The sequence below is a fragment of the Salvelinus fontinalis genome, chromosome 34, assembly GCF_029448725.1.
Source record: "Salvelinus fontinalis isolate EN_2023a chromosome 34, ASM2944872v1, whole genome shotgun sequence".
Taxonomy (NCBI): domain Eukaryota; kingdom Metazoa; phylum Chordata; class Actinopteri; order Salmoniformes; family Salmonidae; genus Salvelinus; species Salvelinus fontinalis.
The window spans coordinates 26,636,978-26,649,780 of record NC_074698.1 but is presented as its reverse complement, the minus strand read 5'-3'; the positions used below and the strand labels follow the sequence as shown (position 1 = coordinate 26,649,780).

Genomic DNA, 12,803 nt, shown 5'->3' with positions numbered 1-12,803 from the left:
ATATCTGTTCAATGTAGCTAATTGATCTTGCCATGTTTGGGAAAATAAATTTGTGGAATGGTTGAAAAATGAGTTTTAATGACTCCAACCTAACTGTATGTAAACTTCCGACTTCAACTGTAGGCTTCTACCTTCAGTTTATACATATTATACACATTTTACAGACACAATCTATTTTCCAATAGTTATATTTAGTTTGTTTTTAGTCCTTCCTCTATTTCTGATGTCCATCCAGTTTCTATTTGTAACTGTGCTATTTCACAAAATGTATGAACCTCTACATGGTTGTTATCTTTCTACTATTTATGTTTTACTCTGTTTCTAATGCTGTACCTACGAACTGGTGGTAATAAAGCATTATTTAATACTACAGTAGCTGGATAGAGTTTATCTATCTGCTAAGCTTAAGAAGGGGACTATTTGCAAGGGCAAAATACACAATGTATACAGCATGAATAGAATAAAGGGATGGTACTTATGGTACCAGATAAATCAAATTTCAAATCAAATCAAATTTAATTTGTCACATGCACCGAATGTCACATACGCCAGAACAGGTTAGTCGAGGTAATATGTACATGTAGGTAAAGTGACTATGCATAGACAATAAACAGAGAGTAGCAGCAGCGTAAAAATGGGGGTGAGGGGGAAGGGGGTCAATGCAGACAGTTACAGTAGGGTAGCCATTTGATTAGCTGTTCAGGAGTCTTACGGCTTGGGGGTAGAAGCTGTTAAGAAGGCTTTTGGACCTAGACTTGGCGCTCCAGTACCACTTGCCATGCGATAGCAGAGAGAACAGTCTGTGACTAAGGTGGCTGGAGTCTTTGGCAATTTTTAGAGCCTTCCTCTGACACCGCCTGGTATAGAGGTCCTGGATGTCAGAAAGCTTTGCCCTAGTGATGTACTGGGCCGTACGCACTATCTTCTGTAGTGCCTTGCGGTCGGAGGTGGGCAGTGGAGGTGGGCAGCTGCACTATGCTCTCGATAGTGCAGCTGTAGAACTTTTTGAGAATCTAAGGACCCATGCCAAATCTTTTCAGTCTTCTGAGGGGGAATAAGCATTGTCGTGACCTCTTCACGACAACCTGCTCCACTACAGCCCTGTTGATTAGAATGGGGGCGTGTTCGGCCCTCCTTTTCCTGTCGTCCACGATAATCTCCTTTGTCTTGATCACGTTGAGAGAGAGTTTGTTATCCTGGCACCACACTGCCAGGTCTCTGACCTCCTCTCTATAGGCTGTCTCATCGTTGGTGGTGATCAGGCCTACCACCATTGTGTCGTCGGCAAACTTAATGATGGTGTTGGAGTGCTTGGCCATGCAGTCATGGGTGAACAGAGAGTACAGAAGGGGACTGAGCATGCACCCCTGAGGGGCCCCTGTGTTGAGAATCAGTGTGGCAGATGTGTTGTTACCTACCCTTACCACCTGGGGCCGGCCCGTCAGGAAGTCTAGGATCCAGTTGCAGAGGGAGGTGTTTAGTACCAGGGTCCTTAGCTTAGTGATGAGCTTTGAGGGCACAATGGTGTTGAACGCTGAGCTGTAGTCAATGAATAGCATTCTCACGTAGGTGTTCCTTTTGTCCAGGTGGGAGAAGGTAGTGTGCAAAAGAGATTGCGTCATCTGTGGATTTTTTATATATATTTTTTATTTTACCTTTATTTAACCACAGTAGGCAAGTCAGTTAAGAACAAATTATTATTTACAATTACGGCCTACTAAATGACAAAAGGTCTCCTGCGGGGACGGGGGCCTGGGATTAAAAATAAATAAAAAATACAATATAAATATAGGACAAAACACACATCACAACAAGAGAGACAACACAATAATACATAAAGAGAGACCTAAGACAACATAGCAAGGCAGTAACACATGACAACACAGCATGGTAGCAACACAACATGACAACAACATGGTAGCAACACAACATGGTAGCAGCACAAAACATGGTACAAACATTATTGGGCGCAGACAACAGCACAAGAGGCAAGAAGCTAGAGACAACAATACATCACACAAAGCAGCCACAACTGCTGAAAAAGGGGGATGCTTGCAAGCCAAAGAACACCATCCCAACCGTGAAGCACGGGGTAGCAGCATCATGTTGTGGGGTGCTTTGCTGCAGGTGGGACTGGTGCACTTCACAAAATAGATGGCATCATGAAGAAAGAAAATTATGTGGATATATTGAAACAACATCAAGACATCAGTCAGGAAGTTAAAGCTTGGTCGCAAATGGGTCTTCCAAATGGACAATGACCCCAAGCATACTTCCAAAGTTGTGGCAAAATGGCTTAAGGACAACAAAGTCAAGGTATTGGAGTGGCCATCACAAAGCCCTGACCTCGATACCATAGAAAATTTGTGGGCAGAACTGAAAAAGCGTGTTCGATCAAGGAGGCCTACAAACCTGACTCAGTTACATCAGCTCTGTCAGGAGGAATGGGCCAAAATTCACCCAACTTATTGTGGGAAGCTTGTGGAAGGCTACCCGAAACGTTTGACCCAAGTTAAACAATTTAAAGGCAATGCTACCAAATACTAATTGAGTGTATGTAAACTTCTGACCCACTGGGAATGTGATGAAAGAAATAAAAGCTGAAATAAATAATTCTCTACTATTATTCTGACATTTCACATTCTTAAAATAAAGTGGTGATCCTAACTGACCGAATACTGGGGATTTTTACTAGGATTAAATGTCAGGAATTGTGAAAAACTGAGTTTAAATGTATTTGGCTAACGTGTATGTAAACTTCTGACTTCAAATGTATGTATGTAAGAATGCTGTTCATCGATTACAGCTCAGCATTTAACACCATAGTACCCTCCAAACTCGTCATTAAGCTCGAGACCCTGGGTCTTGACCCTGCCCTGTGCAACTGGGGGCGGCCCGTCAGATAGTCCAGGACCCAGGTGGTGAGGGTTAGAAACAACATCTCCACCCCGCTGATCCTCAACACTGGGGCCCCACAAGGGTGCGTTCTCAGCCCTCTGCTGTACTCCCTGTTCACCCATGACTGCGTGGCCATGCACGCCTCCAACTCAATCATCAAGTTTGCAGACGACACTACAGTAGTAGGCTTGATTACCAACAACGACGAGACGGCCTACAGGGAGGAGGTGAGGGCCCTCGGAGTGTGGTGTCAGGAAAATAACCTCACACTCAACGTCAACAAAACAAAGGAGATGATCGTGGACTTCAGGAAACAGCAAAGGGAGCACCCCCCTATCCACATCGACCAGACAGTAGTGGAGAAGGTGGAAAGCTTTAAGTTCCTCGGCATACACATCACGGACAAACTGAAATGGTCCACCCACACAGACAGCGTTCAACCTCAGGAGGCTGAAGAAATTTGGCTTGTCACCAAAAACACTCAAACTTTTACAGATGCACAATCGAGAGCATCCTGTCGGGCTGTATCACCGCCTGGTACGGCAACTGCTCCACACACAACCGTAAAGCTCTCCAGAGGGTAGTGAGGTCTGCACAACGCATCACCGGGGGCAAACTACCTGCCCTCCAGGACACCTACACCACCCGAGCCACTGCCTGATCACCCCGCTATCATCCAGAAGGCGAGGTCAGTACAGGTGCATCAAAGCTGGGACCGAGAGACTGAAAAACAGCTTCTATCTCAAGGCCATCAGACTGTTAAACAGCCATCACCAACATTCAGTGGCTGCTGCCAACATACTGACTCAAATCTCTAGCCACTTTAATAATTAAAAATTGGATGTAATAAATGTATCACTAGTCACTTTAAACAATGCCACTTTATATAATGTTTACATACCCTACATTACTCATCTCATATGTATATACTGTACTCTATACCATCTACTGCATCTTGCCTATGCCGTTCGGCCATCACTCATCCATATATTTATATGTACATATTCTTATTCATTCCTTTACACTTGTGTGTATAAGGTAGTTGTTGTGAAATTGTTAGATTACTTGTTAGATATTACTGCACGGTCAGAACTAGAAGCACAAGCATTTCGCTACCCTCGCATTAACATCTGCTAACCATGTGTATGTGACCAATACAATTTGATTTGATTTGATTTTGAGTTGAGTTGAGTTTGAGGGTGTTAATGCATTGTTCCCTATGGGAGAGCCACCCCTTAAGAAGACCGGAACTGTGACAATTATTTTCAATGGTAAACTGCCTGAGTGGGAGATCTTCATTCATCCATCAACTTTTCTTGAGGTCTCTAGGGCAGTACTCAGGAGATTGGAATGATCTGAACATTGTAGATGGACATGTTTTGTATAGAACTGGCATCATTCCCCATTTTACATGACAGAGAACCATGTCTGTTCTACATAATATACAGTATTTCTTTTCAGTATTTCCATCTGAACATTCTGTAAAGTCTAACTCAACCCAGATGGATTCCATGACAGGACAGTGCAGACATTAATCATCTATGTAACTAGTTTGTATTCTGAACATAAATATAATGTTATGTATTAAACACAGGAGGTAGGTGTCACCTTAATTAGGGAGGACGGGCTTGTGGTAATGGCTGGAGAGGAATTGGTGGAATGATATCAAACCCATGTTTTCATTGTGTTGGATGCCATTCCATTCATGCAGTTCCAGCCATTATTATGAGCCATCCTCCCCTCAGCAGCCACCACTGGTATTAATTATACCTTACCACAAAAGATAGTCATAATCAAACATCCCTTATTATAGCAAGTTGGTGGCATAACAAGAACACATTCTAATTGTGACTCCTGACAAAATGTAAATTGTTTGAAACTGTGAGAGCCTGTAAGCATGCCATTATCATGTACAATTACAGTAAAATAATGTAGGACAAAACTGTCACACGTTTGAGCAATGTGCATCTTATCTGAAGTGTGCTGAGTAGGCCTAGACGGTATACTGTATTTTACAATATACAGTGGGGCAAAAAAGTATTTAGTCAGCCACCAATTGTGCAAGTTCTCCCACTTAAAAAGATGAGAGAGGCCTGTAATTTTCATCTTAGGTACACTTCAACTATGACAGACAAAATGAGAAAAAAAATCCAGAAAATCACATTGTAGGATTTTTTATGAATTTATTTGCAAATTATGGTGGAAAATAAGTATTTGGTCAATAACAAAAGTTTATCTCAATACTTTGTTATATACCCTTTGTTGGCAATGACAGAGGTCAAATGTTTTCAGTAAGTCTTCACAAGGTTTTCACACACTGTTGCTGGTATTTTGGCCCATTCCTCCATGCAGATCTCCTCTAGAGCAGTGATGTTTTGGGGCTTTTGCTGGGCAACACGGACTTTCAACTCCCTCCAAAGATTTTCTATGGGGTTGAGATCTGGAGACTGGCTAGGCCACTCCAGGACCATGAAATGCTTCTTACGAAGCCACTCCTTCATTGCCCGGGCGATGTGTTTGGGATCATTGTCATGCTGAAAGATCCAGCCGAGTTTCATCTTCAATGCCCTTGCTGATAGAAGGAGGTTTTCACTCAAAATCTCACGATACATGGCCCCATTCATTCTTTCCTTTACACGGATCAGTCGTCCTGGTCCCTTTGCAGAAAAACAGCCCCAAAGCATGATGTTTCCACCCCCATGCTTCACAGTAGGTATGGTGTTCTTTGGATGCAACTCAGCATTCTTTGTCCTCCAAACACGACGAGTTGAGTTTTTACCAAAAAGTTCTATTTTGGTTTCATCTGACCATATGACATTCTCCCAATCTTCTTCTGGATCATCCAAATGCTCTCTAGCAAACTTCAGATGGGCCTGGACATGTACTGGCTTAAGCAGGGGGACACGTCTGGCACTGCAGGATTTGAGTCCCTGGCGGCGTAGTGTGTTACTGATGGTAGGCTTTGTTACTTTGGTCCCAGCTCTCTGCAGGTCATTCACTAGGTCCCCCCGTGTGGTTCTGGGATTTTTGCTCACCGTTCTTGTGATCATTTTGACCCCACGGGGTGAGATCTTGCGTGGAGCCCCAGATCGAGGGAGATTATCAGTGGTCTTGTATGTCTTCCATTTCCTAATAATTGCTCCCACAGTTGATTTCTTCAAACCAAGCTGCTTACCTATTGCAGATTCAGTCTTCCCAGCCTGGTGCAGGTCTACAATTTTGTTTCTGGTGTCCTTTGACAGCTCTTTGGTCTTGGCCATAGTGGAGTTTGGAGTGTGACTGGTTGAGGTTGTGGACAGGTGTCTGATAACAAGTTCAAACAGGTGTCATTAATACAGGTAACGAGTGGAGGACAGAGGAGCCTCTTAAAGAAGAAGTTACAGGTCTGTGAGAGCCAGAAATCTTGCTTGTTTGTAGGTGACCAAATACTTATTTTCAACCATAATTTGCAAATAAATTCATAAAAAATCCTACAATGTGATTTTCTGGATTTTTTTTCTAATTTTGTCTGTCATAGTTGAAGTGTACCTATGATGAAAATTACAGGCCTCTCATCTTTTTAAGTGGGAGAACTTGCACAATTGGTGGCTGACTAAATACTTTTTTGCCCCACTGTACCTGTATTGATGCACGGACCCGTTAGGGTTTTTACTTTATCTTCTATAACGGTATTTGAATGTTTGGTATGTTAAATGTGATACGTCGTGTGTAACGTCCATTTGTATAGTTTACTTCGCTACTTAAGTCAACTCTCTCCACTCTCTCTCTCTCCATGCCACACAGGTCTAGCCCCGCCCCGTCACTCCAGAAGTGCATTTGTTGTTCCTCGACCACAAGACACTTGCGTTCAGCCTCTGCATGGTTAATGCAGAACATGGCATCGAAGCTGTTTTCACTTTGCTCTTAATAGAAATCCACTAGTGTTCTATAATTACACCATTAGTTTGTGTTTCTTATCTGCAAACAGCTAGTTTGTCTTTTCTTAGCAAGTTAGGCCTAAATCTTGTTAGCCGCTAATGCTAATTGCTAGCTAGCTAATAATTGTAGAGTAAGAGCAAACGAAATTAGCGATGCAGCATGATAAATCTGCATTTTTTTTGTGTAACAGTATCTTCTAAATCAAAGAGGAATGCGCAAAGCAATAATATGTTATCTACATGAAGTAGCTAAGAGAAAACATTCACTGTAGCCAAAAATTATAGGGTCCCCTGGGAAACACTTATAAACTATTTGTTTCCTACCCTGTCAACATAACGCCTCCTTGGCATTTTCATTCGTTGTCATGTCAAATACTATCTGTATTCAAAGTGCCCACTACTATATTCTAACTATAGAATTAGAATAATCATTCTATTTCCATTATTCCAACAGTTCAACCAAGTGTGTTGCTCTAAATCGCAAGTCAAATCGCAATTGCAACACATGGTTAAAAAAAAGCCTAGATTGTTTTCCCATATCGTGCAGTAATGGGTGACAATACTGATTTTTTGGGGGGGTTGAAGTTGAATTAAACAGTACAAAACAATCAGAATGGAGAAAGACCTATTGAAATCACTTAGAATGTACAATATACTGAACAGAACTATAAACGCAACAATTGAAAAGATTTTACTGAGTTACAGTTCATATAAGGAAATCAGTCAATTGAAATATATTGATTAGCCTCCCAGCACAAGGTGTAATGATCATGATATTTAATCAACTTCTTGATATGCCACACCTGTCAGGTGGATGAGAAATGCTCACTAACAGGGATGGAAACAAATGTGTGCACCAAATTTGAGAGAAATAAGCTTTTTGTGCATGTGGGAAATTCCTCTGACTTTTTTATTTCAGCTCATGAAACATGGGACCAACACTTTACATGTTGCGTTTATATTTTTGATCGGTGTAATATGAATATTACAAAATACCCACCTGAAGTAAATTAATTCCACTTAGAAAATAAATCAAATAATACTACAAACTATTACAGCTAATAATTGTAATACATTAAATACCTATTCATCTGTCATTCACTGACAATGGATATGATTGAATAAAACATGTTGCATTGGATCATCATTAAGGAATATAGGATGAGAGAAAATAAATATAATTTCTCCATCAAAGAATGGACAAAAAAACTAAAGCCCATAACCCGGAATGTAAAGGGAATACTTTTTGTAATCATCCTATCATGACTTGTAGCCAAACCAAGGCCTGTGTTCAAATAACCATACTAACATACTGTATACTACAAACTTAATGAGTATATACTACATACCATTAGTTCATTTTAGTTTTTAGTTTTTTTAAACGAACAGTATCATTTCAGTTGAGTGTACTAGCTCTTCACCAGTCTACCAGAAGTTGATGCTGTTGCTATGCAACCTCTTGCTAGCTAGTTAGCATAACAAATTACTAGTTAGACATTTTACAACTTCGTGTGTGTTCTTAAATTTAATCTGGAGTGCGCTCGTAAATTCAGAGCGTTTCGCTCTCGGAGCAAACACTGGACGCTCAGGCGAGGAGGGTTGATTTGAGCGTTCTGACCTTACAAGGGCAGTCAAGCACCCAAGCTAACATTGGCCAGCTACTTCTAGACACAAATGAGAGTGACCTATATTTTTTTTTATTTAACTAGGCAAGTCAGTTAAGAACAAATTCTTATTTACAATGACGGCCTAGGAACAGTGGGTTAACTGCCTTGCTCAGGGGCAGAACGACATTTTTACCTTGTCAGCTCGGGGATTCGATCTGGCAACCTTCGGTTACTGGCCCAACGCTCTAATCACTAGGCTACCTGCCACCCCAGGTAACCTAGTTTGGCTACAAATACAAAATAAAAGTAACAACTACTCGCCCTAACAGAGCTGGTTAGGCAGCTTTCATGTTATCCAGGGCGTTAGTGACTAACTGTGCTGCTGGCAACAATTTAATTACGCTTTTTTTGCCGACATTTACTGACACCGACCATATTCAACCAGGGCTCCTAAATTCATTATTCTGCACTTGGAAACACTCAGATGAGAGTGCTCTGGAATCGGAGTAGATAGCCAGAGCGAATGTCCATTGAGAGCGCACGACTATACCATTTAGCTAAACTAAGAATGACGGGAATAATCAAGTCAACAAACGTTGGGTAGTTAGTTAGCCTATAGTTAAAGTTTGATGTATAAGTAACGTAAACTCGTACATCGCCTTGGTCCGTACAATTGCCCTTATTTTAGCGCCCCAAAAACGTAATCCTTCCAGATCAACTGTAATGGCAATACCATTGTAAAGCACAATTTCTCCCCTTTCCAACAGAATCAATTACATGACCTAAATGCTACCCGTTTCGGGATAATTCAAGAAGGCAATGAGCCCCGTCGGGTCTTTTTAAAAATGGCGGGTGGGGAAGCCAAAATAATGCGTGATAGTGAGAAGGAGAGATGTTGTGTGGGAAAATTGCTTTTTTTCACTCGATCTGTCCAACTTATCACCTTATCGCCTCTAAAATGTAAATAAAACACTATAAAGAGTTTATATAATGTGTCATTACATACCTATTTGAAGGTTTGTGTCGAATTTGAATCGGGTTTTTAGGGCAGTGCTAAAGTGATCTTAGAAGTAAACAGCGGCTTTGAGAATGATGATCGCATGCAATGATGACGCAAAAAATGACTAGGTATCCCCCATTACCCCCGTCACTGTCCATTTCTAGTTTTTAAACGATGAGAGAAGTGCTACACCTGGTGGAGAGATATTGTAAGACAGAAATAGTTGCTTTATGCGTGCTGTACGTTACGACATGACACGTCATGATGTAACGGAGGGTCCGTTTTTTTCAACTTTTCTCCAATACTATAGAGCCATTACCGTGTCGATCAACGCTTGAATAGAAACGTAGTTCACACCCCCGATTTTGAAGTCAACACAGTCGCTACAGTCCCATTAGTTTTCTTTGTAGCCTCGTTTGAATGTTGCGGTTGCGCACATTTGTACGGAATGGGGTGAGTTTACCTTAGCCAACTAACATTAGGTAGCTAGCTAACATACCGGTACATACTGATGTAATGATATGTTATGTGGTTCGTGAGGACAGCATAGCTAACAAATTGTCAGCCAACATAACGTGTAAGGTAACTTATTTGAAAAGTAATAACTTTTTTACATTACTCAACATTTCCTTAACATTTCTCATAATTAGTTAAAGCAATGCATTTGTATCCGCACTCGTACTTCGGCTGCATATTTTCCACCATTTTCTTAAAATCTGAAAACGATGTGAAGCCACGCTCATTTCCTGAAGAATTGCATTATGGCCCTAAAGTACAGAAATAGCACTGATAGAACATCTTTGGAAATAGTGTACTCTGCTTCATATTTTGCAAATTTAGTACGACATCCGGGAACTTTTGGCATACTAATTATATCCATACAATGACCAATAGGCATACTATATACTCAATTCACATCACACATAGTACGGTTAGTGTGAGTAGTGTGAGTATTCAACACAGCTCTGGTGTGTCAGCGATCAAGCAAACAAGACTTTGGGTGACGTCCTGCAATAAAAACACAACCAGATCACATTTCTTTGTGTCTGATGTACAGCACAACGCTAACAGAGATAAAAGTAGAAAAGATAAACACATTATGCTTTTACCAGTGTTCAGTTCAAACACCCTTTGGAATATCTGTCTAAATACATGAGTAATTAATGTTAACTCACCTCAAAAAATAAGCAACACTGTATCACTGTGTTTAAATGAAGAGTGAGAGCTGTGAAATAAATGACATTTTTTCTGTCCCACCCAATCACATGGCTGTCAAATAAGTTGCCCTTCCCTTGTCTTGAGCACTGTAAGTTTCGCTTTGTAGAAAACAAGAGTTATGCACTTTGGGTGACACCCTGCAATTAAAACACAAGCTGATATTTCAAGCACCCTTTGGCATATCTGTCCTAGCCTGCACAGGAAGACAGGCACTAAAATAGTCTTGATTCAAGAGAGAAAAGCTGTCACTATCAGCATGTGAGTAGTAGCAAAACAATTTCAGAGAAGTCTACCCTCACAGAGCTCACATACATAACACAGTGTTATTTAAAAAGGCACAATGGCCACATCCCATGATTTATCAATGATCAAGTCATCACCTATACACAAATATACACCTATTTACAGCAAATTGGGGAACATTGCGCAATAAAACGACCATTGTGTAACGATGTGCGCTGAGAGTCGGGAAGCAAGTTCAGGGAGTGAGTGATTTAATCAATAAATGAAACATAATAAGAACCATGAACAACGCACAGACATGAAACTGAAACAATGACGCCTGGGGAAGGAACCAAAGGGAGTGACATATATAAGACAGGTAATCAAGGAGGTGATGGAGTCCAGGTGAGTGTCATAATGCGCTGATGTGTGTAACGATGGTGACAGGTGTGTGCCATAACGAGCAGCCTGGTGGCCTAGAGGCCGGAGAGGGAGCACACATAACAATTGTCAACTTAAGTCTTCCAAAAACATCCACACACAATTCCTCCCTTGCTTTGCCAAGTATTTTGTGCCCAACACGTCAAATCAAAATGTATTTGTCACATGCACCGAATACAACAGGTGTAGACCTTACAGTGAAATGCTTACTTATACAAGCCCTTAACCAACAATGCAGTTTTAAGAAAAATAAGTGTTAAGTAAAAAATAGACAAGTAAAATATAAAAAATAAAAGTAACAAGTAGTTAAAGAGTAGCAGTAAAATAACAATAGCGAGGCTATATACAGGGAGTACCAGTATAGAGTCAATGTAATATGTACACCGGTTATTCAAGATAATATGACAATACTTAAATACCTCAAAATACTTGACATTAGGAGAGATTCTAGTGAAAATAAAAGATTATCTCTGTACTACACAGTACGGCCTAAACTAGTTCATTTCCACCCTGGCTTCTTGATGCTTCGGGGGACCTCGAGGACAGATACATTCTGAGCCTGGTATGTGCTGCTGCTCCCCCCTGTCGGCGGCTCCCAGGCAATGCAGGCCTGGTCCTCACCAGTATAGGACAGAGCCACAGCGTCTGCAGTGGCTCTGTGGCCTTGGGCACGGGGTGTGTGCGTGTAATTGCTTTAATGCCAAAGAGCTGCTACTGTCTAAATACAGAAGTAATTCATGTTTTCAACTACCTCAAAAAAATAAGCAACACCTTATCACTGTGTTTAAATGTATTGTAGGCTAAGAACAAAGCAGCACCTGATGGGCTCTGTCCTGTCTGTGGAGTGGAGAGTGATAGCTGTGGAATAAGAGCTGTGAAATAAAGTAATGGCCCAAATCACAGAGCTGTCAAAGAAGTTGCCCTTCCCTTGTCTGAGCACTGTATGTTTTGTTTGGTAGAAAACGATAGTTATGCCTTAGGGAAGGGGAGGTAAGGTAAGAGAACATTTAATCAGAGTGCTTCTATAGGAGGAGGACAAAAGAAGAACGATTAATATAAACGTCCATCATTAATCAGGTAAACACACATAAGAGGCTGTTGCACAGAGAAGGGTATGCATACACTGTTACATCAAATTATAACTCTGTCACTCCTTCCCTCCAGCCATAAATAGTACATCATAAAAGTATTGTTGTTCCATTTAGCTGGAAAGACACCCATACCTTGTTTCTCATGGCATGGAGAAGATCTCTGACGGACCCTCCTTTATACGACCGGAATTTACATAGATCTGTCAAGAGAATATACATGCAATGAGTAATCCACACAGTACATTCTAATAATGCATTATAAAACCTGTAGAACAAACCAATCCCCTAGTCAAGTCTCAATGCAGCAAGATTGAAATACCTCACAATGTCCTGGTTTAAAGTTAAAAATCCTATAAATATAGTCTACCTGTCAGGAATCGTCAGTCGACTAGTTATCCACAAGGCATAA

General features: G+C 41.0%; 1 protein-coding gene across 1 annotated transcript in view; it reads right to left on the bottom strand.

Annotated features, from left to right (window-relative positions):
- Window positions 1-10,740, bottom strand: part of LOC129833628 (serine/threonine-protein kinase/endoribonuclease IRE1-like) — a 28,011-nt gene extending 17,271 nt beyond the window's left edge. Inside the window, exon 1 of the mRNA XM_055898323.1 lies at window positions 10,598-10,740. The gene's annotated coding sequence lies outside the window, so the exon portion shown is untranslated. The remainder of the gene's footprint in view (window positions 1-10,597) is intronic.
- Window positions 10,741-12,803: the final 2,063 nt, after the last annotated feature.